Source organism: Canis lupus, chromosome 17 (genome assembly GCF_048164855.1).
Source record: "Canis lupus baileyi chromosome 17, mCanLup2.hap1, whole genome shotgun sequence".
Taxonomy (NCBI): domain Eukaryota; kingdom Metazoa; phylum Chordata; class Mammalia; order Carnivora; family Canidae; genus Canis; species Canis lupus.
This window is the reverse complement of record NC_132854.1, coordinates 36,047,393-36,075,191: the sequence shown is the minus strand read 5'-3', so window position 1 is coordinate 36,075,191 and position 27,799 is coordinate 36,047,393. Positions and strand designations below refer to the sequence as shown.

Below are 27,799 nucleotides of genomic sequence, written 5' to 3'. Positions count from 1 at the left end.
AGAGCCTGCCTGCCCCCATGGATCAGGGAGAGGCTGACTAATCAATGAGTGTTGTCACCAAAAATGGATGCAAAATTCACTATTAGTAATGAGGTTGATCATGATGGTAAAAATAATTATGCACATGCTTATTTAAAAGAGACCACTCATGTATTTATAAGGAAAAAATAGTTAATTTAAGGTGATTTTACATGATACAAACTAAAGAAACATATTAATTGTTGGTTTTTCCTTTTTTTTTCTTTTTTTTTCCTTTTTTAGTCAGGATTATAGAAGGTAGAAAGAAATAGAAACTGTTCACTAGCTCCAGAGAAGGAGATGCCCTCCCTTTTGCACAGGATTTCTGATTTTCTTTAAAGCCTCATCACATCCATAAATTAATCTCAGTTTTACAGCATCAATGTAAGTAAAGATTATAATCCAAACTACAGTCATATAAGAAAGATGATGTCACAAAATTTTGAAAAAGCAAAGTTGACCTATTCTTTCTACTTACAAGCACCTCCTTTTGTCTCTTAATGAATCTCCCCCCTTGCCATGCTCTCTTGGTTTCTTTTGTCACAAAGAAAAATAGTATAATAAATAAATTCATTCTAAAGTAAAATGAATTTCATTGAGTGGAGTCCTGTAAGGAAAGTCGTATGGAAAGGAGGTGGACAGAGGCAACATATTACCCAAAGCAATGATGTCTATGGTAGAATGTTAAATCTACCATAGAGCTACAAGTTAAATTCCTTAATGTTCTTCACTTCATAAATAAAACTTTCTAATTTATCTACTTATAAGGCTATTATTACATTTTGAGCCCTCATGTGATACTCGAGTTGGAATGTGTTGCCTAAGTCTGATAAGTGACATAAGGCAAAGAAAAAACAATGCAATGCAAGAATGATGTGTCCCCTCCACTTCTTTGATTCTGACAGGACAAAGATAAACCAAACAGAGCAAAAACAAATACATGACTTTTTTTTTTTAATACATGACTTTTGATTTTGATTTTTGTTACCAATTAACATTTATCATTGAATAGCAACTAAATAGCAATATATCATTTAAACTGCAAGCGAATTTTCAGTCATTTATTGAGCTTAAGAGAAAAAAAGTGGAATAAAAAGCAATTAATAGGTTAAATATATACTTTTTCCAAGATCCCAAAGATTAATATAAGCCATAAACAAAATAACTTGAAGAAAAAAAGGAATAACATCCATTTTAATAAACAGAATGATTACCTCCAGACACAAGTAAGCAATTGTCCATTGACTCCATCAAAATAACACAGCACTTATTTTTGTTGTTGTTGTTCAAAAATACATCTAGGTAGCCATATACTAGCAATGTTTAGCTACTGAAAACCAGCTAAAATGCAAAGTATTGTATACAGCTAAAATCTGAAATAAAATAGATAAACAAGGAAAGAGTTAACTATAAAGAAGTAAATAATTTCCTATTTCTTGTCCCTTAAACACTGACATAATTGATATAATCAAAGAAATTGAAACCATGGTTGAAATCTCAATGACTAGTTGAATATGGTTTGTTGGTGAGACAAAGAGAAATATTTGGATTAAAAAATGCAAAGTTAAAAAAATGAAACGTTCCCTGTTAAAATATTTGTACCATACTAAATAAGATGTTTAAATTTGGGATCCCTGGGTGGCGCAGCGGTTTAGTGCTGGCCTTTGGCCCAGGGCGCGATCCTGGAGACCCGGGATCGAATCCCACGTCGGGCTCCCGGTGCATGGAACCTGCTTCTCCCTCTGCCTATGTCTCTGCCTCTCTCTCTCTCTCTCTGTGTATGACTATCATAAATAAAAAAAATTTAAAAAAAAGATATTTAAATTCAAATTGATCTTTTTTTTAGCAAATATACCTGATATGATTTTTTTCTTCATGTTTCATGGTACATCTATGATGACTGAATCTGATATTTCTGCTGAATTTCTCAGTTTAGTTTCTCTGTTGACCATTAAATCAATTATCTCTCTATATCTAATTTAGCAATATATTAAATCTGGAGGACAAATTTTATCCTGATAGATTTCTCTGGAAGTTGGCCATGTCTTTTATATAGTATAGTTTTCTCTTTCCTCTTTTAGTTAAATTGTTTTAAAACAGCCTACATGTTTAGAATCTTACAACCAAAATGCTTGAATTAATTAATTTTATGTTTTTAGAACAAAAGTAGCTTCTTCATTAGAACTCTCTCCACTTGCATGGTAATAACAAATATTGAATTGGAAAGGAATGTGTAAAATAAGATAGATTTTTTGTCATGTTTTATTACCAAGCTTAAGAAAATTGATTCCTTTTAAAATATTGGCATCTGCTTAAAAGTCACTACATTTGCATAAGGTAAATGCATGAATAATACCAAATACTTTAGTATATGTTACAAACTATGTCAAATACCTTCAATTCCAAAACCTTTCTTTTTTCTTTCCTTTTTTTTTTTTCCTTCATTTCCTTAGGTTACAGTTAGAGAAATCTTTTCTTTCATCTTGCTGAAAAATTGGAGGCAAGTTGGGTTTGTTCTCCAAAGGCCGTATAATTTTTCACTGAAGTAAACAAGCCTAATTTTAGAAGCATATATTGTGGTCATTAAAGTGCTCCATATGTAGCTATATTATAAAATATCTAGAGAGAGTGGATTTTGTTTAGTGTCTACAAGTACTTCATTTTATAGATATTTTCCAACCAACACACACAAACATACTTCAACCTTATGGCTGGTAACAGTATCTTGCCATCTGTGTGTTTGTATTTTAAGCAGAACATGCTATGAAAATGTAGTAAAAATATACAACAAAAAAGAAACCTGAAGCCAGTTTTAAGTAGACTACTTCTTGGCTTAGAAAATTAAGAGTGCCAAACATCATCTGTGCTTTTCTAAAATAATATGTTAAAGAAATACAGATGAACACTTGTTTTTTTTTTTTTTTGAACAAAGCAAATTGAGTAAAAATAGATGAAATGGCTGAAGAGTTTCCTTTTTAGGGAAAAGGCCATTATTATTTGTTTTTGAAGATGTAGTCATATATATTCCCTAATATTTTCCTTAGTTTAAAATATTTAGTTAGAGCTATTATCCCTATTTAATTTTTTAAAAATCTTCCTGGGTGTAAGAACTATTATGCACTTTGTGGTTGTGTTCAGTATTTATAGGTTCTCCACCACTGTCCCTAAATTTAAGTTCCATAGCCTAACATGCTTTTCCTACATCAAAGAATGAGAATGTTTACTATTAGTAACTCAATTGGTATCAGGTATTTTCTATATTTTCTTGAGGATTATTTTGTCAGTGGCTAATATCAAATTTCTCAATAGAAATGGAATATTTGGTAAATTATGTACAAATTTTTCTATCATTTAATATACTTAAGTCATTAGAAGAATCACAAAATTTAGTGAAGTTTCTTTCCATTATTTCTAGATATTTACTACATAAAATCAGAGGTTCAGATTTTTCATGACATTCCAAAAAACTAATTTTTAAAAATTCCAATTCTATTTATGTACTATGGGTAATTAAATGTTTCCTAATACTACTTACATCTTGCTTTACATTTATTCATTAATTTATAAAAATTGGCCATCATAAGATTAAAATATAAGTACTGCCCACACTTCAAATAACAACAAAAAAGCTTTGCACAGTGGCAATATCATAGCCAATGAGGTTTATCCAAGGCACGATTATTGCTAATTCAAATAACAACAACAACAAAAAAACAATTTAATGCCTACGACATTATTAGAAGATGCTAATATTTATAACATATAGCAATGACCAACAAAACAGAAGACAATTAAATTCCACTTGTCCTGGTTTCAAATATAACAAATAAATGAGCAAGCAGACAACAGATTCAAAACCAGATCTACAAGATAGAGCAACATAAACTGGATTTAATTTCCCACCTGAAAACAAACAAACAAAAAATCAACAGAATATATAAAACAATGATTTTGAACACCTCGTGAACAATGAACCAACCCTGAGAGATAGTTCACAAAGTACCTGAGCCCTATGATTGCTTCAGCTTAGGGCCTTCAAAGAATTTCCATGCTAAGAGCAGTAAAGGGGAGCCCAAATGGAGCCATGGGCCTGTCTAAATTGAGATCTTAGGAGATCAAGGGAGTCAGAATGTGTAGGACAGAGAATTAGAGAGGAGAGCATGGCTCAAAGATAGAAATGTGGATGCAAAGCATTCCCCTTGAGATTCAAGTGAATACTATCCAGTCGGCTGTGTTTAACTAAACTGCCTAAGGCCAAGGAAATAATCAACTGAAAAGATTAGAGAAAACAGTTCACAGCAGTCACATGAGGCTGGGAATCCTGTCTTTTCTCACTAGGTGATCAGGAAACTTGATTCACAAAGCATTGACAGTCATCCTAATCATTTTGTCTCAGTACTGAAAAAAGCTTATCCTTAGATTAAACACAGCATTCGTCCCAACTAACAAATCTTACAAACAGGACATAAAATGGTCAACTTGTTTCCAAGTAACTTAATTATGACTAAAACCAATGCTTAAGAATATTAATTGGAACAAAAAAATATTCAGCATGCAAAAAATATTCACCACCTAACAAGATGAAATTTACAATGCATGGTTTCCAACCAAATAAAACCAAAACCACAAACCATAGGGAGGAGGAGACCAAGGAAACATAACCAATTCAGAATGGACACAGATAACAGACTTCATAAAAAAAGGTATAAAACAGACATTGTAAACTCCATGTGTTCAAAAGTTAAGATGGAAAGTTTGAAAAGACATAAATCACACTTTGGAGAGGAAAACCAAAATGTTTCCACCGAGAAGTACAGTGGATAAGACTGATGCCAGATTCAACATAGTAAAAAAATAAAGTACAGTAAACTTGAATACACAGCAAGAGAAATTACCCAAACTAAAACACAGAGAAAAATAATAATAAAGACATCAAAAAGAGCATCAGTGAATTGTGGAAGAATGTTAAAAGCAGTCTACTGTGCAAATAATTGGAATACCAAACAGAGCAGAGAGAGGGAATAGGAAAGTATTTTTAAAATTAACATTTATATTTTCCAAATTTCAGAAAAAAATAAACATACAGATCCAAGAAGCTCAACAAACACCAAGCACAAGAAACATGAAAAAAAAAAATGTACATCATAATAAGGTTGCTCCAACCACTGAAAAAAGAAGATATTAAAAGCAACCAGAGAACAAAAATGCATATTACATCAAGATAAGGGTGACAGCAGGTTTCTCAATGTAAACAATGTAAATGAGATGAAAGTAGAGCAGTGGGCAGCAGTGAAAAAAAATCCCAAAGTCCCTCATTATATACAAACTAAAATAAAATAAATAAAAACCACTTATAAATAACACACTGGAAAAAGAATAAAAAAAGAAATCAAAGGGTGTTTTGAACAGAATGAAAATGAAAAAAAAATGTATTAAAATTGTGGGATGATGCCACTAACGTAGCACTGAGGGGCAAATTACCACATTAAATGTTTATGTTAGAAAAGAAAATCTCTCAATTCAATCATCTCAGCTTCTGTGTTAAGAAATAAGAAAACAAAGAATAAAATAAATCTAAAATAAGCTGACCAAAGAAAAAGCTTAGAATGAAAACCCATGAAATAGAAAATAGAAAACCAGGGGTGGGGGGGACATCAATGAAATCAAAGCTGTTTATTATAGAAGACAATTTCATAAATTTCTAGTCAGACTGATCTTCCAAAAAAAAAAAAAAAAAAGGTAAAAAGAGAGAGAGGGAGAGAGAGAGAGAAAAAAAAAAAGCCACAAATTATCAATATAAGAAATAGAGAGGTGAGCCAGGTATTAAAAGTATAGTAAGAAAGTATCATCAACTCTATGAACTTACATGAAAAGGACAAATCCTATAAACACAAACACTACCAGAGCTCATTCAATAATAATTATATTATGTGACAAGTCCTTCAACTATTAAAAAATTTACTATATAGTTAAAATCTATTCCAGAAAGAAAGCTCCATGATGAGAAGGCTTCATCAGTAAGTTCTATAAACATTTAAGAAAGAAATATTGCCAATTCTATACAAAATATTTTCATACACTGGTGGGAATCTAAAATGGTATAACCACTGCAGAAACAGTTTGATAGTTTCTTAACAATCACCATAGAATCTGGCCATTCCATTTCCAGCCATGCCATTCCTTCTTTTTTTTTTTTTTTTTTAAATTCAAGAGAATGAAAACAAGTTTTCATATAAAAACTGGTATGCAAATCTTCATAGTGGCTGATCAAAATGCAATTTTCAAAAACTAGAAACAATCCAAATCTTCATCAACAGGTAAATGAATAAACAAATGACATTATATCCCACAGAATATTATTTTGCCATAAAATGAACTATTGATATGTCATCAAACACGGATGAATTTTAAAATAATCAGACAAATGGTAAACCCTATGTGATTCCATTCATATAAAATTCTAGAAAATGCAAACCAATCTATTTTGACAGAAAGCCCATCAGTGAATGTCTGGGGAATGGGAGTGGGGTAAGGAGAAGATGGGGGCCGGGGTGGGTGGGGACAAGATTACAAAATGGCAACAAAAAATTTGGGGAGATTACGGAGAGAGAAAAAAAATTATATTTACATGAAAAGAGCTTATAAGCATCTTGATGCCTCCATCCTTAAACCAGATCCTTAAGTTCACCTTCAACATATCATTCATACTTCGTTAAAATATCTTTTATATAAATACAATATGTGTTTTTAAGTTCACTAAAGATCAATGGTGGGGGAAGATATGAAAAAGAGTTAAGTTGATCCTGACAGACAATGCATGCATGTACCCATACCAGTTATTGGAGCATGGCTTAGATGCATGCATCCATGATAATGACCTTGAGTCATAAGAACGGGCTCTATTCCTGTAAAGCATCTAGCATGGCATCTATCTCCTGGAGACTGAGCTAATTCGTCTATACACTTTTTATACTCTTCTATACACTATACACTTTTTTTTTCCATTTAATACTCATAGCAAACCTTAGAAATAGCAGAAGGTCAATGAAATAAACTACATGTTTAAGATCACATAGTTCTAAGTAGCGGACAGAAGATTTGAACCCAGTTCATTCTGAACCCAGAGGCATCTACTAACCACTCCATCCTACCACCTTTCAGAATACATGCAGCATTACTGTCTCGTACTCACCTTCGATAAACACACAAAACAAAATATTTAGAGAATCAATTACTTTTCTTTTAAGAAACATAAAAATAATGACTCAAAACTATGGCTGTGTGTCAGTGTTTCTGAAAATAAAATTAGATCATTATTACCGTATAGAGATGGAATAAAGGCGGATGAAAAACAACAGTTCAGCCATAATGATTTCATTAGGACAAATCTGTGGAGAGATGAAAGAGGCAGATCACTAACAGATTGCTAGTGAAATGGAGAGTGTGTTGAAGTCGTCGAATGTGATAACACTTACAGAAATGAAAGTTGAAATGCTTTAGAGGAATGGGGGGAAAAAAGAAAGCAATATTTTCTGTCTTAGACAGCACATCAGCAAAAGGGAAAAAGCATATTTTGTCAATTCAGCCAAGTCATTGATCTCTTTTGAATGCTGAGTCTAATGAGGCAAGTAGGGGAAATGCATAAAGGTGCTTTTACATGTGTGCTTTGCTAGGCTCAGATTATTGTGCAGAACTAAACTGTGCTTCACAAAAGAAGGCTTATTTAGACGGATACGTCTTTTATTACAGTAAAAATAGTAAATTTAGCTTATCAAGATAATGAAAAAGGAGTTTTTAAAATTGCTAACGCTCAGCTTCTCCCAAAGCTGAGCTTATAACTAAACAACAGCAAAACAACAAAGCAAAACAAACCAAAACACACACACACACACACACACACACACACACACAAACCCTCAAACATTTATTTCATTTGTGCTGCTTTCTGTAATACCAAATTTCTGTGCATTTGGGGGATTGTTTTCAGGTATTTCATCATAATACCACTTCTGCAAATGGGAGGTCATTTCTTATTCTCTGCATCAATCATTCTTTAAAAAAGCACTAGATTCTGTCACAATTAATTGAATTCAGGTCAATTATTGCAAAAAATCTAATAGCAACACATATATACACCTTTGAAATACAAACCAGATTTTTGTTATATCTAAAGATAATTGCTAATATAATATTTAAAAGTGGTACATTTTCATCCCGAATAGAATTAGCTCCCTTTCACCACTTTAACTGAAGTTCCCAGGACACTGCTAGGCATTTAACAAGCACTCAATAAAAAATACTGGATTTGTAATATAGAGGAAATCCTAAAAAGGTGAAAAAGTACAAGTAAGAATTTAAATTACCCATAACACAACCATTTAAACACAACCATTTAAAAATAACCCTGTTATTAAATTGGTGTGCATCTTTCCAATCTTTCATGTCATATATAGAATTTTTTTTTATGTTACAAATAGCTCAACATTTTGCTTCTGTGAATCATACAGAATTAGAAACGTTTTTCTCTAACCTTAAATATTCCTTAAAAACAGGATGGTAATGGATATAGGTATTATAGCCAAATTTCTCTATTATAAATATAAACTCTGTATATGTAGTTGTTTATTTTCCCATGCAATTGGAAATTGTTTCCTTAACATCCTACGGTAAATGGTTTGGATTTCTTTAGAATTCTTGATGCATTTTTCCTAATGACTATAGAAAAAAAAAATTATATCAATTCATTCTCTTAGAAAATGTTCCTTTCGGGATCCCTGGGTGGCGCAGTGGTTTGGCGCCTGCCTTTGGCCCAGGGCACGATCCTGGAGTCCCGGGATTGAATCCCACATCGGGCTCCCGGTGCATGGAGCCTGCTTCTCCCTCTGCCTGTGTCTCTGCCTCTCTCTCTCTCTCTCTGTGTGTGACTATCATAAATAAATAAAAATTTAAAAAAAATTTAAGAAAATGTTCCTTTCCTTCAATTTTTTTGCTCAATAAAAAAGTTTCCAAGTTTCTATGAGTAGTTCATCCTTCTAAAGCATTATTTCTTTTAAAATTAAATAGCAAGAACAACAAAGAATATTCCCCTTGAGGTCATCAATAACATTTTGAGAAATCCTTAAATTTCTGTTAAGATCTTTCTCATTTTATGCTTTTAGAGAAATTTGACTTTTTATTTTTTAGCAACTACTCTCTAGGAGTTTTCTCTTTCAGGTATGACAAAAAAACTAGGATCTAATTCATCATGATTTCTACCACTCAGGGACATGAACTACCTTGACCTTTAAAAATATTTTTCTGGGATTATTAAATAGAGTTAGGTATTTTGTATCACAGTAACCCAAACCAAACTTCCATGAGTGATTATATCACTTCTAAAATTTCTGTACTCACTGCTGATTTTGTGTTATTTAATAAATACTCTTTAAAATAAATTATTTTAAGAAGACAAAGCACTAGAGATCATCAAAGGGTGATTTTCTCCCACATATATTTCTGCCATGTGTGGAAAGCTGTTGAGAAGGAACAAGAAAGAAAAAAAAATGTATTGTGCTGATCCTACTCCTTTTTATGTACACATACACACACACAAATCTACAATTGATTGATTTTCTCTACTTGGACCAGGTACCTCTATATCAAAGTAAATCAACATTATCTAAGGCATATTATCATTATCATACCAACCAGTTGTACAGTTCTTTAGAGCTCACAGACCACTTATATATAAGTGGAGCATCCCAATTCCTAGGAGCATCCCAATTCCTAGCTTAGGAAGAAGTTTCAAGGAAAGCCTATTAGGCTAAATAACGATATTATTTAATGTCCAATAGGCTGTTGAGGAAAAAAACCTCAAGAGGTTAAATAATCTTATTTCTTAGTATCAGATTACATGGCATTTAGCTCCAGAAGTCACATTTTCTAAGATTCATGTTCTTAACCATTATTCTATGTCTATTTAGTTAGCAAACACTAACAGCACAATTGGAAATATCTTCATGATGGAGAATATAGATAGTAAACATATATAGGGAATATATATGGGACATGTACATATATTTATTATTTTATATGGTTTTTTTTTCAAACTGAGGTTGCCGTGAACCAACGGTGTCCACTCCTGCCCTTGTACAAGGAACAAATCTCTTTTTGTTTTAAAATCCGCATTTCTGTGTTCGCTCTCCTAAATCAGGATCCTATAGAAGCTTACTTAAAATCAAGTCATCATGAGCATTTTGCCTCAATCTCCAGTCCTCTATTTTGGGCTTTCTGTTTTGTTTTCCATTCTCTCATCTATCTCTTTCTCTCCATTGTTCATTTCTTTATCTCTTCTCCATTTTTTTTTTCTAATTCCAATACTAAACATATTTGTAACTTTTTTGTTCCAACAGTCCTGAGGACAAGACACATTATTATATTATAGATGACTCAGAAAACTCTACTTAATCTGCAGAATACTCTCTAGTTCATGACCCAGTAAATAACTTGAATATCATACAGGAAGAAAGGCTTGGAGTACTGTCCTAAGGTAAGACTCTTGGTCCCTCAGAAGTGGGGCACATTTTTATGATACACATCTAAGCTTCATTTTCCCTCACTAGCACTCCATAATTTCCAATTCCTTGGCATGCTTGCCAATGTAGAGATTCAAGGTTCTTGTAAAAGGTAAAGAATTGTAGGCACACATCTTTTTTTTTAATTAATAGTATTATAATCTTCTAAAGTAGAAGATCTAAATTCAGAGTTAGAGCCACAGTGTTATACCATATATATCTTTTTTTTTTTTTTGGTAATTAATGGTATTTTTTTTTGTACTTTAACTCCCACATCTGCACTGTTATGCCTCTAATGTGATTTCCATATCTCATATTCAAGTGTTTTTGTAATTCATCATCTTTATGGGCTTACTGTTTTCTTTTAAAAGGTTTAACCCTTCTATCCTATATATATACAGAACCTCTCTCTCTGCCATGAATAAAAGTTTTAACCAATTTTGTAGGATGTGTGTTTCATCCAACTTCATGAAGGCCAGAAATATGTTGTGTTGTGTTTAGCTATTAAGCTGATTTGAGATTCCCAAAGGCAGGGTCAGCATTTTATTTATGATTCTATTCTCAGCTCCTAATACAGAGCTGGCTCCTAATATGAAAAGTTTCTCTTTCTTGAATGAATAATCTTTAAGTTCACGATTCATGTCTTTATTCTATAATTAATTAAAACTTGTCTACACAGGTTATAAAAGTTCTAAGATATATTGATATTATTTCTAAAGTTGTATAACAAACAGTTGAAAAAAATGATGGCTTATGCACATTTACAGCTTATTCTCAAAACCACAAAGTTTAACTTTCATTCTTCTCATAAACAACCAGAATACTTAGTAATTTTATAAACTAATAGAACTTAGAATAAAGTAGCTATGATTTAAAGAACAAGCATCACAAAAAGCATAAAAATCATATAAAGTAAAAGAAATAAGTGTCTTTTTCTGCATAATAAGGAGAAAACAGGAGGTCTGTTTCCCAATTAACAAATTGTTATAGAATAAAGAAAATTTAGAGTCAAATATTGCTTGTTTATTATAATGGTTATTCTTGGAATCATTTTCTCTGTTTCTTTAATATAAACTTTCACTACCTGTCTTCTGAAATATACATAGCAGTATTGAAAGCAAGTGATCTTCCAGAGGGAGGTGTTGTGAATTGTTTTAAAACTTACTGCAAATATGTTTCTAGCATAAGTTCTGGCACTGAGTGTCCATGTAACAGAGCTGATTCCAGCTCACTTGAGGCTCCACTCGTCTCCCCCAGCATGAGCTCCTTCTGCATTGAACTGGGCATATGCAAGGCACAATGAATGGTTCAATACGAGTCCCATTATTAGAAGATACTACACGCTGATCTGTGTCGCTTGTCAAAAATATATCCTCCTTTCTTCTGCAACTCTTCTCTCTCCTCAGTGCAAATTGAGTTTTTGCTGGAGGTTTGCTTCTTAGGATTTACCTTGTTGCTTACACTGCCACAAGCCTCAAGACCCTCTTGCATATGGAATACAACTGGCATGAATATTCATGACAATAGATGTTCCTTGTATGTAGTTTATGTTCTGCCAGTAATTTCTGCTCTCTTGATATTTCTATAGAATGCTTTTCTGTTTTATAATGATTCTATTTCTCCTGTTGCAGACAACTGATTCCCTAGGCTTTTTTTGTTTATTTGTTTGCTCTTTATCTGTGTTGGTCATTCAGGAAGGCTGCAGCTTAGTGACTTTCATAACCCTGTATTTTACCATATGTATGCAGATTGGATTTTCTGAAAATGTGATCTTATTAAAAGGAGGTGGCACATAAAATACCAGTGAATCTCTTCCAGTTGATTTCTTTCTTTTTTTTTTTTTTTTTTTTTTTTACTGGGAAAATTGCTACCTAGCAGTTCCTGGTTCTTTCTTTCTCTTTCTCTGATTCTTCTTACATTATCATTATGTCAATTATTATATGACAAGACATGTGAATAGCATAAATCTAAGGGTGTGCAGAATTTATTGGCTGCTCTATTTTAATATTAATAGACACAACTCTGATAGTAATCAATTTCAAAGTATTATGCTTACCATCCTTTCTCACAAAAAGAGAATCCATAGGAAGAATGAATTTTACTTAGCAAAACACATAACATTATTTTTGATGTACCTTGAAATAATGTCATGTTATTATATTAGCTTTTTTCCCTTAATTAGCACGTAAGAATGATAGTATATGAAATAAAAAAAATTAACAATGTATCATGAATGTTATTGCTTTCTCCTAAAAATAGATTGAATAAATTAATAACATGTTAGGGACATTTTATGCTTATGTGTTTAAATGGGTTTGGATCTAATTACATTGATGATTCTTTCCTATATCCTTTTACATAATTTGTCTTATCTATAGTTTTTAAAAGCAAATCAAAATTGTAACATTGCCATGTCATTAACAAGGTCAAACACATAATTAACATTTGTATAGTATATATCACTGTGTAATGAAGTTGTGTTATCACCACTTAAAAAGGATATAGACTGGATAGACTTGAAGTTGACAGATGGGAGCACAGCACTGAAAAGCTCACAATCTGCAAATGAAAGATTTTACAAAATGCCAATCTAATATTCATCTCAATAATATGGTAGCAAATATTGCAATTAAGTGCCTAAGCAGAGAATCAATTATTCTAATCATCAACTTTCAAGCATTAATGTAAAAATGGCATTCCATAGATGAGAAGGCTTACTTTCCACCAATTGTTGTTTTTAATGTTACTTTTATAATTTGGACTTCTTAATCCTTCCACACCAGCACAAGTATTTTCTCTACATTAACAAAAATATTAAACTAAATTTGCAAATTATTTTTTAAAAGATAACAAGAGAGAAAATATCTAATAGTTTTTAGCCTTGTTTTGAATCCATTGATAATTGATCAGATTAAATTTACAAGCAGAAGAAAGCTTAAAATTAAATAAGAAATAGGAAGGGGTTCGGGTGCCTGGTTGGTTCAGTGGGTTAAGTAACTGACTCTTGATTTTGGCCCAGCTTATGATCTCAACGTTTGAGACTGAGCCCCTCAATTCTCTCCTCTCCTGTTCCCCACACCCCACTCTCTCCCTCAAAAAAATAAAAATAAAAATAAAAATAAATTTAAAAAAGAAGAAAAAAATAGAAAGGAATAGGAAGGGGGAATTAATATATTGTCCAATAATTATGTAGCATAACATTTCTGCCTAAAATATGTGGCTGAAATATCTCCAAAAGATATTTATTCCTCATCCTATATCCCTTTCCTTAGCAAATGGCATAATTATTCACTGAGATATCTGTATTTTACATTTGATTACTTTTTGTATTTCATTTGCCTCCTAAGAGCAAGCCCTACTACTCAATTCTCCAGTTCTTTTGAATATTTCTCTTGCCCACATTTTTTTTATATATTCATTTTACAAGTGCCCTCATACAGTTTTCTGCTATTTCATATCTGCATTAATAAGATGGCTTAAAATTGGGGTTTTGGGTCACCAAGTTTCTTGTAATCGAATTCTTTAAACCTCAGTATTAACTAAAAACCCCACATATTTTCTATCTTGCCAAATCCTTAAACATCCTTCACAGATTTGTTGCTGCTTGCCCTGACAAGAATCCTCAACTTACCCATCACACTGAGATCCCACTTCCCTTCAGGTCCTCTCATGTCTCTATGGCTCACACCCCCATTCTGACAAAGACAATTTCCCACTGCTGCTCTGAGAACTGTAATTAAAATTAGGATATCCCCTTCCTTTTCCAGATCTAAGGATAATTGACTGAATGATGGGCTCTGGAAATATCAATCAATCAATCTTTCAAAAATATCTATTAGCCATCTAGTATGTTTAAGATACTAGGTAAAAAATGAAGAAATCAAAAATCCTTCTGAAGTAAGTTGCATCTACTGAGTGCTTACTTTCTGCCAGACTTATACTTACAGCAACATATATTTAGTATTGCATTATGTTCTCACATTATTTTTTGCTTCTAAAACAACTTATTAATTCAGATAAATGTAAAAACCAATATGGAAATAGGAATTATACTTTTTATAATGGTTAGAGGACTTAACCTGAGATCTGACTTCTTAAAATTTTAAGTGTACAACACATTATATTTGACAACAGATACAATGTTGTACCTCAGATCTCTAGAACTTATTCATCTTACTTAACTAAAGCTTTGTGCCTGTTGATTAATAACTACCTATTTCCCCCTCCTCCCTCAGCCCCTATTAACTAACATCCTAGTCTTTGATTTTATGAACTTGACTATTTTGGATAGCCCACATAAGTGGAAACATACATTATTTGTCTTTCTCTGCCTGGCTTATTTCATTTAGCTTAATGTCCTCCAGGGCCATCTATGTCACTGCATATTGCAGAATTTCAATTTTTTTAAAGGCTTAAGAGCAATCTCTGATATATGTCTATATCTACATACAGATATATATACATTGGTTCAGGTTATGATATATATAAATATATATAAATATAAATATACCACATTTTTGTTCTCTTCATCTATCAATAAGTATTTAGAGTATTTTATATCTTGGCTACTATGAATACTGTTATAATAAACAAGGCAATACTAATATCACTTTGAAATACGGATTTCATTTCTTTTGGATATATACCCAGAAGTGGAATCACTGGATCATATACAAGTTCTATTTTTATTTTTTTTTAAAAACCTCTATAGTGTTTCCCATAGTGATTGCATTATTTTGCATTCCCACCAACAGTGAGCAAAGGATCTGATTTCCAACACTTTTTTACACAGTTGTTTTTTAAACAGCCTCTTTTTATAAATAAACAAACTGAGTATTAGTGGCTTTAAATAAATTATGTTATTCAACTAAAACACAGCAAAGCCATTTGAAAGCCCACATTCTGAACCACTGCAGTTTACTCATACAAAGACTATATAGTTTTTTAGTTTCCTTCCTGGCCCATGGTTGCTGCTCCACAAAGGTCTCTGAATGAATGACTGATACAGAGCACTAATGCTGACTCCCTATAGCTCCTTCCTTCAAGGAGTTTACAATCTATCTAATGAGACAGGACTAACAGAGGAAAATATTACTTAGCATTTCATTCAACAAATACTTATTGAATACCCGCCATGGGTTAGACAGTTTTGGAGCACTAGTAATACAGCTGTACAACAGTACATATAGATTGTATATACAGATGGGGGAAAGGGAAGAAATCCCTACCATTATGGGAAACATAGAGAAAATAAACTATATCAAATATTAGAAAGGAATGTTTCTAATATGGGTAAAAATAAAGCAGGTAAAGAGATGTAATAAAAGAATCAAGCAGCAAATACTACGGAAATTCTAACTGCTTCTATAGCCAATATTTCTAAATGAAATAATAAAAAAGAACCTTCATTTCTCCAGTTTATTTTTTTAGAAATATTTATGAATATAAGTTCCTTTTCTGAAAATATCAGATAAAATTCTCTATTTAGGTTTAACACAGAAAGATTACCTATGCAAATACACTGGGTCGTTTTTGATTATTTTATTTTTGTCCTAAATGTGTGCAATCTATTTCATGAGTAATTAACATTTGACATGGAGCAGATATTCAAATATTTTAAAAATTCTGAGTGATCTTACATATAGCTTAGATTTAGCTGAGAATTCCTTCCAGGGAAACAGCTTACATGCAACAATTTGGAGTCCTGCAAATTTTTAGAGTAAAGAAAAAAATATATAGAAATCCAGCTCCAGATATTCGTTCTTTCTTCATTTGGTATCTCATTTATTTAGAGGCTACAAGGTAGAAAATATGACCTTAAGGTATATAGAACATTTAGAACTTGTGATTTCAGGGGATGAATAAGTCCAAAATTCTATCTCCTTGAAATTTGTTTCCAGAATGTTAACTGCAAAGCAAGTTATATATAGCAGTAAATGCATGCTTAATTTGTGCAGAAATCATGGTGTGATGAATACAATTAAGAGCCTCGGAGGGAATAATTATATTACTGCATAAAGCTGGTGGTTCTCAAATTGCTTGGTGCCTGGACTTTAAATTGGCCTGATTTCCTGTTGTGAAAGTCATCCATCGCAGCAACACAACTGCAGCAGGAACAGCAGAGTTTCAAAGTCACACAGAAAGCATTTTCTTTCTGATCAATTGCCATATATTCTTGTTTAAAGGAAAAAAATTGGCAACATGCTACCGAAGTTGATTAAACTGATAAATTAAAATGCATTAGATCCAATACATTGTTATGTCTGTTATTCAGAAGAGAATTTTTGTAGCAAGACTGACTAAATTGTGTATAATTTAGTTTTTGAGCAAGTGCTTGGGCAAACAAACTTATATAAATTTGAACTGAACTGTTTAAAGTTAATAACATTTTCCTTCCTGATACCTGGATTATTAGTGCCTTAAAATAATTGATGGCAGCTTCAGATAACCCTTCCCAGGATACAATCAATTATAGTAAAAACTGAATGTAACTGTTTAGACCTATATGAAAACTCTGCATTATATTAGAGTTACCCATTGCTTAATGTTATCAAATAATTATTTAGCTTTATGTGACTGAAGAAGCTTATGTGACCTCAAATATTTTGCATTTCTTATTAAGTACTTAAAAAATAAATCATTTTTATAGCATAAAAATTTTTTAATTGCTTTACATGAGGTTGTTTATATCTGAGACTTAATATAGTGTATCTTAGCAAATCAGGAAAAGACAACATAGTGCAAAGAACACAGTTATTTAACCAGTGATGAGTTTGGAATTTCTGTCTTGAAAAGATTTAAGTGAAAGTAGTAAGAAACCAGCATTGACAAGAGGTTAAAAGGGGAAGGGAAGCATTTCAACCCAAAAAAAAAAAAAAAAAAACAATCGTTAAAAAATCAAGAGAAAACATGGGATATCCTCAGAAAACTTCTAGTTCAGGGAGGTCATTACTCCCCTAGGCCCATGACAGACAATACTAACCAACCATCCACAGTAGTCTGGGCTGCTCATTTCATAGAGAGGTGGTCTGAGAATCACACACAGTTTCAGAAAACAGTTGCCAATCTATTGGCACTTATAGTCACTAGGGTCCTAGTTCCAATTCATGACCTACTAGAACTCATGAGGAGATCAGAGCCTGGAAAAGTTACATGATTTATCAAGCACTCTACTGCAGAGCTGCAGGTAGAAACCCATCTTTCATTGCTAGCATCCTGCTAATTCTCTTGCCAATGTTATGGCATCCTTGCCAATAAGTGAGGTTGTTCACTCTGCATATATTTTTCCACCTTTTCTCTCATTGGCTTCTTCATCTCTATAAAATTTAAATTCCTCACGTTCTATTTCTTTTTTTAATTCAGCCATCTATCCCTGCATTCAACAGACATTCTTTGTAAATGCCAATATACACAATGCTAGATGCTGAGGTAATTACAAGAGTAAGACATGGAGACTGTTTTGGACACAGTCAAGAAAAAAAAAAAAAAAAAACATGGCTACAGACCCTATCCTTATTATACATCTAATAGATTTGGTTTGTATGCAAAGTACAGAGATTATGCAGCTGGAAAACTTGGAGCAATTTCTATCCAATAAAAAGCAGGGAGGTGAATATACGGGTAGCCGCAAGACTGTTGATTCAAGTAATCTAATTTGGGCTCTCTTCAGTGACTTTGAAAACCCTAGAGAGTTTGCAAGTAGAACTGTTGATTTAACAGAAAACAAACTATTCAGGGAATGTTCCACATGTGAAATAATGTTTTCTTTCTTCTTTTTCAGATATATTTCAATTTCACCTCACTTTCCTCTACCATGTGAGAATACACAAATACATGAACACACACACACACATAGAGTCTATAATTCTGTAGTAAAAACACTATTGACTTACTAATTTTTTTGGTGGGATTCATTTCAAATGTTAACAATTTTATATTTATACTAGATTGCCACATAGATTAAGAACTATTTAAATTAAAAGAGGAGGATCCCTAAAGCTCAGCACATATTTTATAAGTTATATATATGTATATATACATCTGATATTTGATATTCAGCATAAGTTAACTTTATCTGTTTTACTTTTACAGTATTATTTTACCATTAGAAAGTGATATTATTATTTTTACATTATCAAGACACTAGCAAACTAAGAGCAAATTGTTCTAGTAGGCATAAATAAATAGATAAACAAATGAATAAATGAATCCTATTACTCAGCAGATAACCTAAAAGTAACAGGAATTTGGCAGACCTCTAAGATGGAATAAAGTATATCTACATTTGTATTTTAAAATATCATAACTTTTCTTCTACCTTAGCACTTGGCTGTTGTCCTTATATTTGTAATTATGTCAAATCTAGTATATTTCTGGACATGAAAAGCCCATTCCAAAATCTTTGTATCAGCTCCAGCAATTTCTTAATGCCTTAAAAATAACACAGGCCTTTAGGATTTATTGAATTAAGTTACATTTTTTAATATACAACTTCCTGAACTTCAAATTATCAAATGCCAGGTACATGCTATTAGGAAATGCAAGTTTATGTTTTCATTACCAAATACCGAATTATATTTTAGAAATAAATTAAGATTATTCATTGAAGGACAGGACATCATAACTAATCTCAGACACCTAAATATCCAAGTAAGTATTCCTGTAGAATATAATAACAAGTTCTACACGGCAAAATATAATGATCTGAAAAACATGGGTATGTTTTGCAAATACTTTTATCCTTTATATAATTTATCCTTGTCCAAACAGAAATATGCATCTAAAAATATGAATGATGAGATCATTTCAGATAAACAAGCACATTATTCTACCTGGTGTCAATATTAACTCCTGCCTTATCCATTTAATCTCTGATTTAGTCAGTATTTTCCAGTGCATAAGTGTTCTTCCCTATGGAGACTATTTTACATTAGGAGCAAACACTAGAATTCTAAAGGCTACGAGTACTACATTTTTCTGAAATACAGTGTGCAAAAAGTAGAGCTTTCCACTTCTGATCTCTGCATCCATAGGAAGTTATAGAAAACATGGTTGTATATAATCCTTACTTTCCTCCAAAGACAAAAATATATATCCTTACAACCCTTATAATGGATAAAAGTCTTCATAGATGCCATTATTGATGAGCAGGAATGTTGAGCACAAAGTCCAATCTGGTTTTGTGTTTGTCGATTAATAAAAGAGAAAATCATTACAAATATTACTTTTCATTTTATGTACAGCATTTAGGTAAGGACACTGCATTCCCCTCTGCAAAGCTCTGCCTGCCCTAATTCTTTCTGGATCGCATTTACAGGACCCAGATGCTGAGCCGAGAAAATTTTCTTTCCAGCGATAGCATCTGGTTCCTTGGCAGCCTCTACTTGCCCTTGTGTTGACTACACTGCAGTTGTCTTCAGGCTGTGAAATGGTTAGGATGCTGATGTGATATCTTATTCACTTGGATGCTGTGCCTTTTAGCTTTCTGATGGCGTCCCCACATGAATATTTTTCACACTTAACAATCTTTTATGAATAAAATGTATCGAGAAAAAGTTGGGCAACTGATGCAACACTCAGTACTGAAATTGTTTTTGTCTCCATTAGGTAGGCCAATCAGATGATGACACAGGCCTAACATTTACTGTAGTCTAAGAACAAAATTATTCGCCTTGTTCTTGTTCTGCTCTTGACATACATATACATAATTGTGACTCTTTAGATTTCCTTTGGTGAATTATAAAAAAATGATAATGGTAATGATATTACTAAGAATGATAACTATGGTTTATAGAACATGCCTTTAAGCAGGGTCTATACAAAGTTCTCCTATGTAATTTCACTTAATTCTCACAACATTCTATTACATCTATCACATTCTTTACTTAAAAATAGGGGAAACATTTATAAGATCTGTAGTATCTAATCAGGAGACTGTTCAGGAAGACAGTTATTTTCACAGGGAATATTGTAGAAACTGCCCCTAGAGCTGGGGTTCAGTGACCTTTAAATGTTTTCCATATGATGATTACGCTGGTCACAGTTTGATGCCAGCCTACCTTTCTCACCTTATTGCCAACCCTCCCACGTGTCCTGGACTCCAGCCTCATGGCAACAATCATGCTCAAGATTTTCAGCTGCCATTCCACTAATAGGCATGCCCCCTCCTCATTCTCCCACTTGGTTTGCATTCCTCTAAAAGCCAACTCACTGCCGAACTGAACCTCAAATAAACCGGGGTGATTTCTGCATGTGAGGAAGGTGTGAAAAAAGTCTCTTCTCTACAGGCTTAAGATATAATAATAATAATAATAACATACTCAGATATTCAGCATTTACTGCAAGCCAAATATTTTGGAAAACTTCACATGTATTAACTCATCCCATCCTCAAAACACCCTAAGAGATGGAGGTTATTATGAGCCATATATTATAAGTGAGTATAAAAAGACATAGAATAGTTATGTCACTGCTAATGAGAAACAGTGAACCCAATCACCAACGTCATCAGGAGACCACCCTCCTTACATCTGCACCATGTGACTTCTCACTCATCCCCTAGTCCCCCAGAAGTGCTTACACCTTGGCTATAGGTAACGGAAAGTTGTTTTGTTTCTGTTTCTGTTTTTACCTCATCAATTCTCCATAGAAAAATCTATGAGATTTGTTCCAGATGCTATTTTTAAACATCATAGTTTCTCTTAAACTATGTTTTGAATGTATTTTCATTGATGAAAAATGTACCAAATAGAAGTGAAATTCTCTGTGTCTTTCTCTATACACACACACACACACACATACAACTTTATACATAAACACACATACATACACTCCTTAGGTATTTTTATTTTTTTGTTATCTATATGTATGTATTTGTGTAGATCAGTAGATAAATAGGTGATTGATAGAAATGAAAAATAATTCTGCTTCTATTTAGAACACATATTTATGTGTTCTCCATGAATTCTTTTGTGAGAAAAGCAATTGAATATTATTTACGTTATTGCATTGTAGAGAAAAGATTTTGTATGTGTACACAGCAACATCTGTGTATAAATAATGTTTTCCAGAGACCATTTTTTTCCAGAAACCATTTTAAATGGTTATCTCCATATGTAGCAAATAAATGGGAAGAAGAATTATGTTAAACTACAAGTAGAAAGAAATTAAAATGGAAACCACTATGTCTCTAATAAACATGATTTAAAAGAAGAAAAGTGTCTGAGGTGAGCTCACATGCAACCCTAACCATATTTACTACTGTGTAATCCAAGCCAGGAAATGTGAAAATGGAAATCATGATGATGAAATATTTTTCAAATGTAAAAAAAAAAAAAAATTATGTAAGAAAGGGGAGAATTCCAAATTTCCACATAATGACCAAAAAAGGGGACCATGCAACTGAATTTCTTTCTGTAAGAACTATTCAGGGGAGCCTGGGTGGCTCAGTCAGTTATGAATCTGACTTTGTCCCTGGTCATGACCTCAGAGTCCTAGGATGGAGCCCTGCATGTAACCCTGTGTTGGGCTCCGCACCGTGGGTTGTCTGCTTGGGATTCTCTTTCTCTCTTTTTTCTTCTGCCCCTCCCCCCTACTAGTGCTATATCTCTAATAAATAAATGAAATATTTAATAAAAAAAAGAACTGTGATATCTTAAGTAAGTGGTGGGAACAATGAAGAAAAGAGAGATGTAGGAGATTAGGCAATGTTGGGAAAACGGGGAGTTTTCTACCACTGGTTGGCACTTGTTTGTGTGTCCTATTTTGTTAACATAATTATCATTATTATTCTTTCCTAAATATTTAGTTTTTAAGATATAATTTTCCATTACTTTAAATTGTGTAAGAATTATTAATGACATAGAGACACAGAGGAGACACAATGCATGTCCCTATGACCAGAAACAACTATTTTCAAGAGATGACCGGGAACTGAGAAAAGAAAAAGTTCTCTGTGACACCTATGTCTAAAATTATATATGAACTGTGTTGCAGAAGCTATTAAATATTATTTATGCCATTGCACTCCAGATAAAAGATTATTTTGCTATGCCAGTTATTTTATTTCCTAAAAAATAAGCCAAATTAACATTTCCTTTTGAAATATTAAAGTGATTGAGCATTTTTTTTTTCTTGAGTAGACTCTGCTGAATAATTGCCTGAGATATCCACTTAATTTTGAGTAGCTTTCACAGCCTTACTTTCATGAGTTGTCTTAAATCTCAAAGAAGTGAATACCAATGACAACTGGCAAAACATATTTACAGCACTTGACACACAGCTAATACCTTCAATTTACAAAGAGCCCATACAAATTTAAAAGGAAAGGATGATTGGATCAATACAAAAATCAACCAAAAATAGGAACATGTAGTTCACAAAAAAGAATAAACAGCCCATAAATTTATGAAAAAACATATTTATGTGGTGTGTGTATATATAAAATGTATAAATATATATATTCCATTCATTACACTTATTAGGAATAGCAAAACAAAACAATGAAAATACCTAAAGAATCCATCAAGAGATACCTAGATACTAGTTAAATAAATTATTATATTCTATATAATGGAATACAGTGCCAGCATTAGATAAAACAAGGACCAATATGAAAAAAACCTCCAAAAAGTGTTAAGCGAAAAATGTACAGATTAAGAAGTATCTCTACTGTGGTCACTTTTGCATTTAGAAAAATAGAGATGAGAGACCTACCCATACATACCCATATGGATGTATAAATAAGTTCTTGTAGAAGAAATTATGGTATTTTAATTTGTGATATAAACTGAGATTGCATTAAATAACATCATTTTCAGAAAATAGTACAAACAGATCAGATACCGTGAAAAAAAGGTATGAAAGCTCTGAGAGTTACCATTAAGTCAAAAAACCTTGCATCTTCCAACATAAAGCATATCTCAGCTAATCTGTGTTTACTTGGCATTATAAATAAAAGGATAGCTAACAGTTGCTACAGACTGAATGTTTGTATTCCCCCAAAATTCATATGTTGAAACCCAACCCCTAATGTATGGTATTTGGAGGTAGGACCTTTGAGGGATGAAGAGGACATGCCCCAGAAGATTAGAACCTTTGTAAGGAGATTCAAGATAGGGGTCATGTGAGGACATAGCAAGAAGGTGGCCTTTCTATGAACCAGGATGTTAGGCCTCACTACATTAGTGAAGCTGCCAATGACTTGATCTTGAACCTCTCATTTTCTAGAACTGTGAGAAATAAATTTTGGTTGTGTATAAGTCACCTAGCCTGTGGTATTCTCTTATAGCGGCCTGAATGACTAAGACAACAGTACAGAGGAATATATGATATTTGGGTCTAGGCAAAAGATTTCTGTGTTGGAAGCCTGCAGACACAGGCAAATTTGTGATCAATGAGCAAGAGACTTTAAGTAAGAAGTAATGTGTCTAGTCCTCAGTTTATTTTTGTTCTATACATGAAATTGAATAAACTAATCATCAAGTTCTTTTTAAAAAATATTTTATTTATTTATTCATGAAACACACAGAGACAGAGGCAGAGACATAGGCAGAGGGAGAAGCAGGCTCCCTGTGGGAAGCCTGATGTGGGACTCAACCCCAGGATGCTGAGATCACGCCCTGAGTCAAAGGCAGATGCTCGGCTGCTGAGCCACTCAGGTGCCCCAGCAATTTCTTTTTGTAATAGTATGAGTTGATTTAGTAAAGTCAAAATAAGAGGGATTTGGATCCCCTTTGAAAGTACATAAAAAATTCAGACAAAGATGAGCAAAGAGAATGATCTCATATGAGGAAGAATTTTTACAAAGATTAAGGGTTGATCATTTTGAGGGCATACTTTTAAGAATAGTGGTTGCTGCTTATAAAAGGACTAAAAAAGAGAGAAATAAGCAAGAAGAGTGAAATGAAGGTAGATTAAGAAGGATCTGGACTCTAACTTGACCTGAAAACAGTAATACTATAAAACTGTATAGCTGAAAGAAACCTCAGTGAGTAACGTTAACCCTTCATTAATAAACAATAGGTAAAGAGAATTATGTACAGATTTATCAGACTATCAATAATCTGTATCTAAGATTGATCTTCTCAAGAGGGCAGACCCCCATGTTATTCAGCATTATATCTCTAGTCCATCTGTATAATGATGCTTGTACAAAGAGGTCACTGACTAAGTGGTTGTTGAACGTTTTCCTTCATGCAGCAACTATTTATTGCATGTCTGCTATGTGCCACGTATCGTTCTAGGATCTGGGGATTAGGCAAAGCAGGCAAAGCCTGTGCCTCTTACAGTCTATATTCTAGGAAAAAGGTTGAGAAAATAAACAAATAAATGAATATAAATTTGGTCAAGATGCTTGGAAAGGGCTTGCAGAAAATTAAAGGAACTTAAGACAGAAGAGAAGACGTTCTTGTGGATGGAATCAATTTTTCATTAAGTGGTCAAGGAAAGCCTCATGTATAAGGTTACTTGAGATCAGAGAGCTGAAGAAAGTGAAAATGCCTGGAGTAAGTACGATCGAGACAGAAGAAAGTGCAGAAGGAGTATATTTGGCAAATTCAAGGAATAGTCATGAAGCTACTAAGGCTGGAGCCAAGTGAATAAGGACAAGAGCAAAGGGGAAGTTCACAGAATTACTGCAGCTCACATCATTCAGGACCTGGGAGGCTACTGTAAAGACTTTGGGCTTTGAATTACTGATCCAGGGTTATAGAAGTAGCAGGGGGAATAACTCAAACCAGCACTCTTGATTCATCTGCATTATTCATTACATTAAAATAAACAGATGAGGAGAAATGTGACAAAAATCACATTTTAGATATATTAGTTTGTCAGATTATTGAATGTTTTGGGAAATACTGATTATAATGACTAGGTTCAGATTTCAGCTGCTCTCCTTCTTCTCTCAAGAATGAACCATTTCTCTACCCATTTGTGGCATTTGCCCTTATCCATCGCTCCCTAGAAGAATCCCAGCATGACTTAATTTCTTATCTCCCATTCCCCCCAAATCAAGAGGAACTGAATTGCTTCAAGGAAGCAAAAATGAAATCTCCTGACTATAATATTAAAATTAGGGGTCTATCAGAATATAAAAATATGGACAAATTTCAATACAAGATTAAAAAAAAAAACTTTAAGTTTTGATCTCTTGGGAAGCCATATAGGAACAATGCAAAAATTATGTCTAGATTTTAAGCCAACAGAGTCTACACGTTTTCTCAGAGGCTCTATAGTCTTCATGGCCAGTTTAGTAATCATGCAAAGTACTTAGTTAAAAGGAATGATTATTATATCGTCCTAAGGATGTTAATAATACAAACAGCAAATTACAGCAATCTCTGTAATTATATGTACAGTCGCTATTAAAAATTTACATGCCTTGGTCTGATTACGCTCAGAATAAAAACTCTTTTCCTACCACCAAAGGAAAACGCACTGAAAGCGGAAATTAGTCTTTCCAAATTAAACAGAAATACTTAGACTATCCCATGACCTACAAGCTATATTTCATATTCAACATGCTTTACCATCTAGGTGCACAATAAGAGAAACAATTCAGCTGCTACAAGAGAAACAGATGGTGAAAGGTACCTGCTGACCAAACAGGAGCAGCAGGGTGGAATCAGGGTGGGTCAGCTCATCTGGAAAGGATGCTTGCAATTGTCATTACACACATCAATTGTTTCTGATACTGCTGTCTGTCATGCAGTGCCCAGGGGCCGTATGGCTTTCCTTGAAACATTTAACATAAAACTGCTGAAATATAATTTTGGCCTCACATTCTGAAATGAGTTGCTAAATCCCCACAATAAGAAATTAATGTTGCCAGCATTATATTATTTTAATTAAGCATCCCTCCCTTCTGTAAAGATACAGAAGCATTGTTTGATATATTTCCAATTTGTCTGCTAATTTATAAAAGTAAAATGCTACTACATTATTGTTATAAAGTTAATCAAGACTTTAATGGGACAGTTATGTTACTATCAAGGATTTTTTATTATTTTTTCTTACTATAATGTATGTGTTCAATGAGCTGATTATGCAGTGTGACAATGATTTCACTAATTACAAAGTTATTACTGTATCTCTAATGGGAAGAAATTCCAACTTCCTAAGTTGCAGAGATATAATTCCCAGGGAAAATTAGCAAACAAAAATATATTTTAAAAACTCATTAAAAATATTAATTCAGAATATATATATATATATTTTGTTCGCAGTCCTTTTGTTTGTCATACAATGTAAATATTTTTGTAAATACACTGATTTCACATGATTTAGGCAATTGTAACTATAAAGAAGCAGTTTCCTATAAAATGTGACAATTAGTATTGGCTGCTATGCCTAAAAACATATAAAACATTTAAGAGATAACGTGAAAATGTGTTGTGCTTGTATTTCAGTAAATATATACACAAATTTCCATCAAAACAGAATAAGTTGACAAGCTTTATATTTTAGTGTTTGAATTTTACATGCCACGTATTTCATCAAATGGCTATAAAATGCATTTTCCTTATTAAAGGAAAAAGCATTTAACAAGAGATTGTGGTACATGGAGTTTTTCTTGCCATAATGGTCTAGAATGTTCACAAAATCACAGTAACATAGTTCAGTATTATGACAAAGGCTAGTTGTGTCATTATGTGTTTGTTGTCACCAACAGAGACAACCACCATTACAACAAAGACGCATTGCTTTGACCATACTAGCTGTCGATAATATAGCAGGGTGAAGTTTGAGAAGCAACAAAATGTTAAAGATATATCTGCCTCACATGTCTCGTTACATAAAACACTGACCTTTGATGTCATTTTTTTGTGACAGCAGTCTCCTGTGGAAAACAAAGTGGGAATCAAAATCCAAATACACAGAGCTTCAGGAAAAATCATGGAATTCAAAATAACCTCCTATCTCCATTTTTTGAATTTCACAAAAACATTTAAAAATCATTGAATTTATACTGGTTGTCAAAACTTAATAAATTGATTTTTTTTTAAGTAAGAGAGGAAGGTCTAGAAATGACAAAAATATCCCCTATTATAAAAACTTAGAGATAAACCAATTTCATGAAATAAATTTCCCAGTAGTAATAAAGATTTCAGAAATTGGCTAAAATTGAAAGATTTGAAGATTCAATAAATAAAAAATAAAATATAATTAAAAGATACACTATAGGAAATGATTCATGCTAATCTAAAGAAAAAGCCATACTTATTCAATAT

General features: G+C 32.8%; 1 long non-coding RNA gene and 1 other non-coding gene across 2 annotated transcripts; one reads left to right on the top strand and one right to left on the bottom strand.

The window, feature by feature from the left end:
• Positions 1–2,428: 2,428 nt before the first annotated feature.
• LOC140608384 (uncharacterized) lies at positions 2,429–27,409 on the bottom strand. Its single transcript, XR_012010399.1, has 3 exons — positions 27,377–27,409; positions 7,339–7,406; positions 2,429–2,573 (listed from the first exon to the last, which is right to left on the bottom strand). It is a non-coding gene; the product is annotated as an uncharacterized lncRNA (long non-coding RNA).
• Positions 3,646–3,789, top strand: LOC140608474 (U4 spliceosomal RNA). The gene has a single exon (XR_012010500.1). It is a non-coding gene; the product is annotated as a U4 spliceosomal RNA (small nuclear RNA).
• Positions 27,410–27,799: the final 390 nt, after the last annotated feature.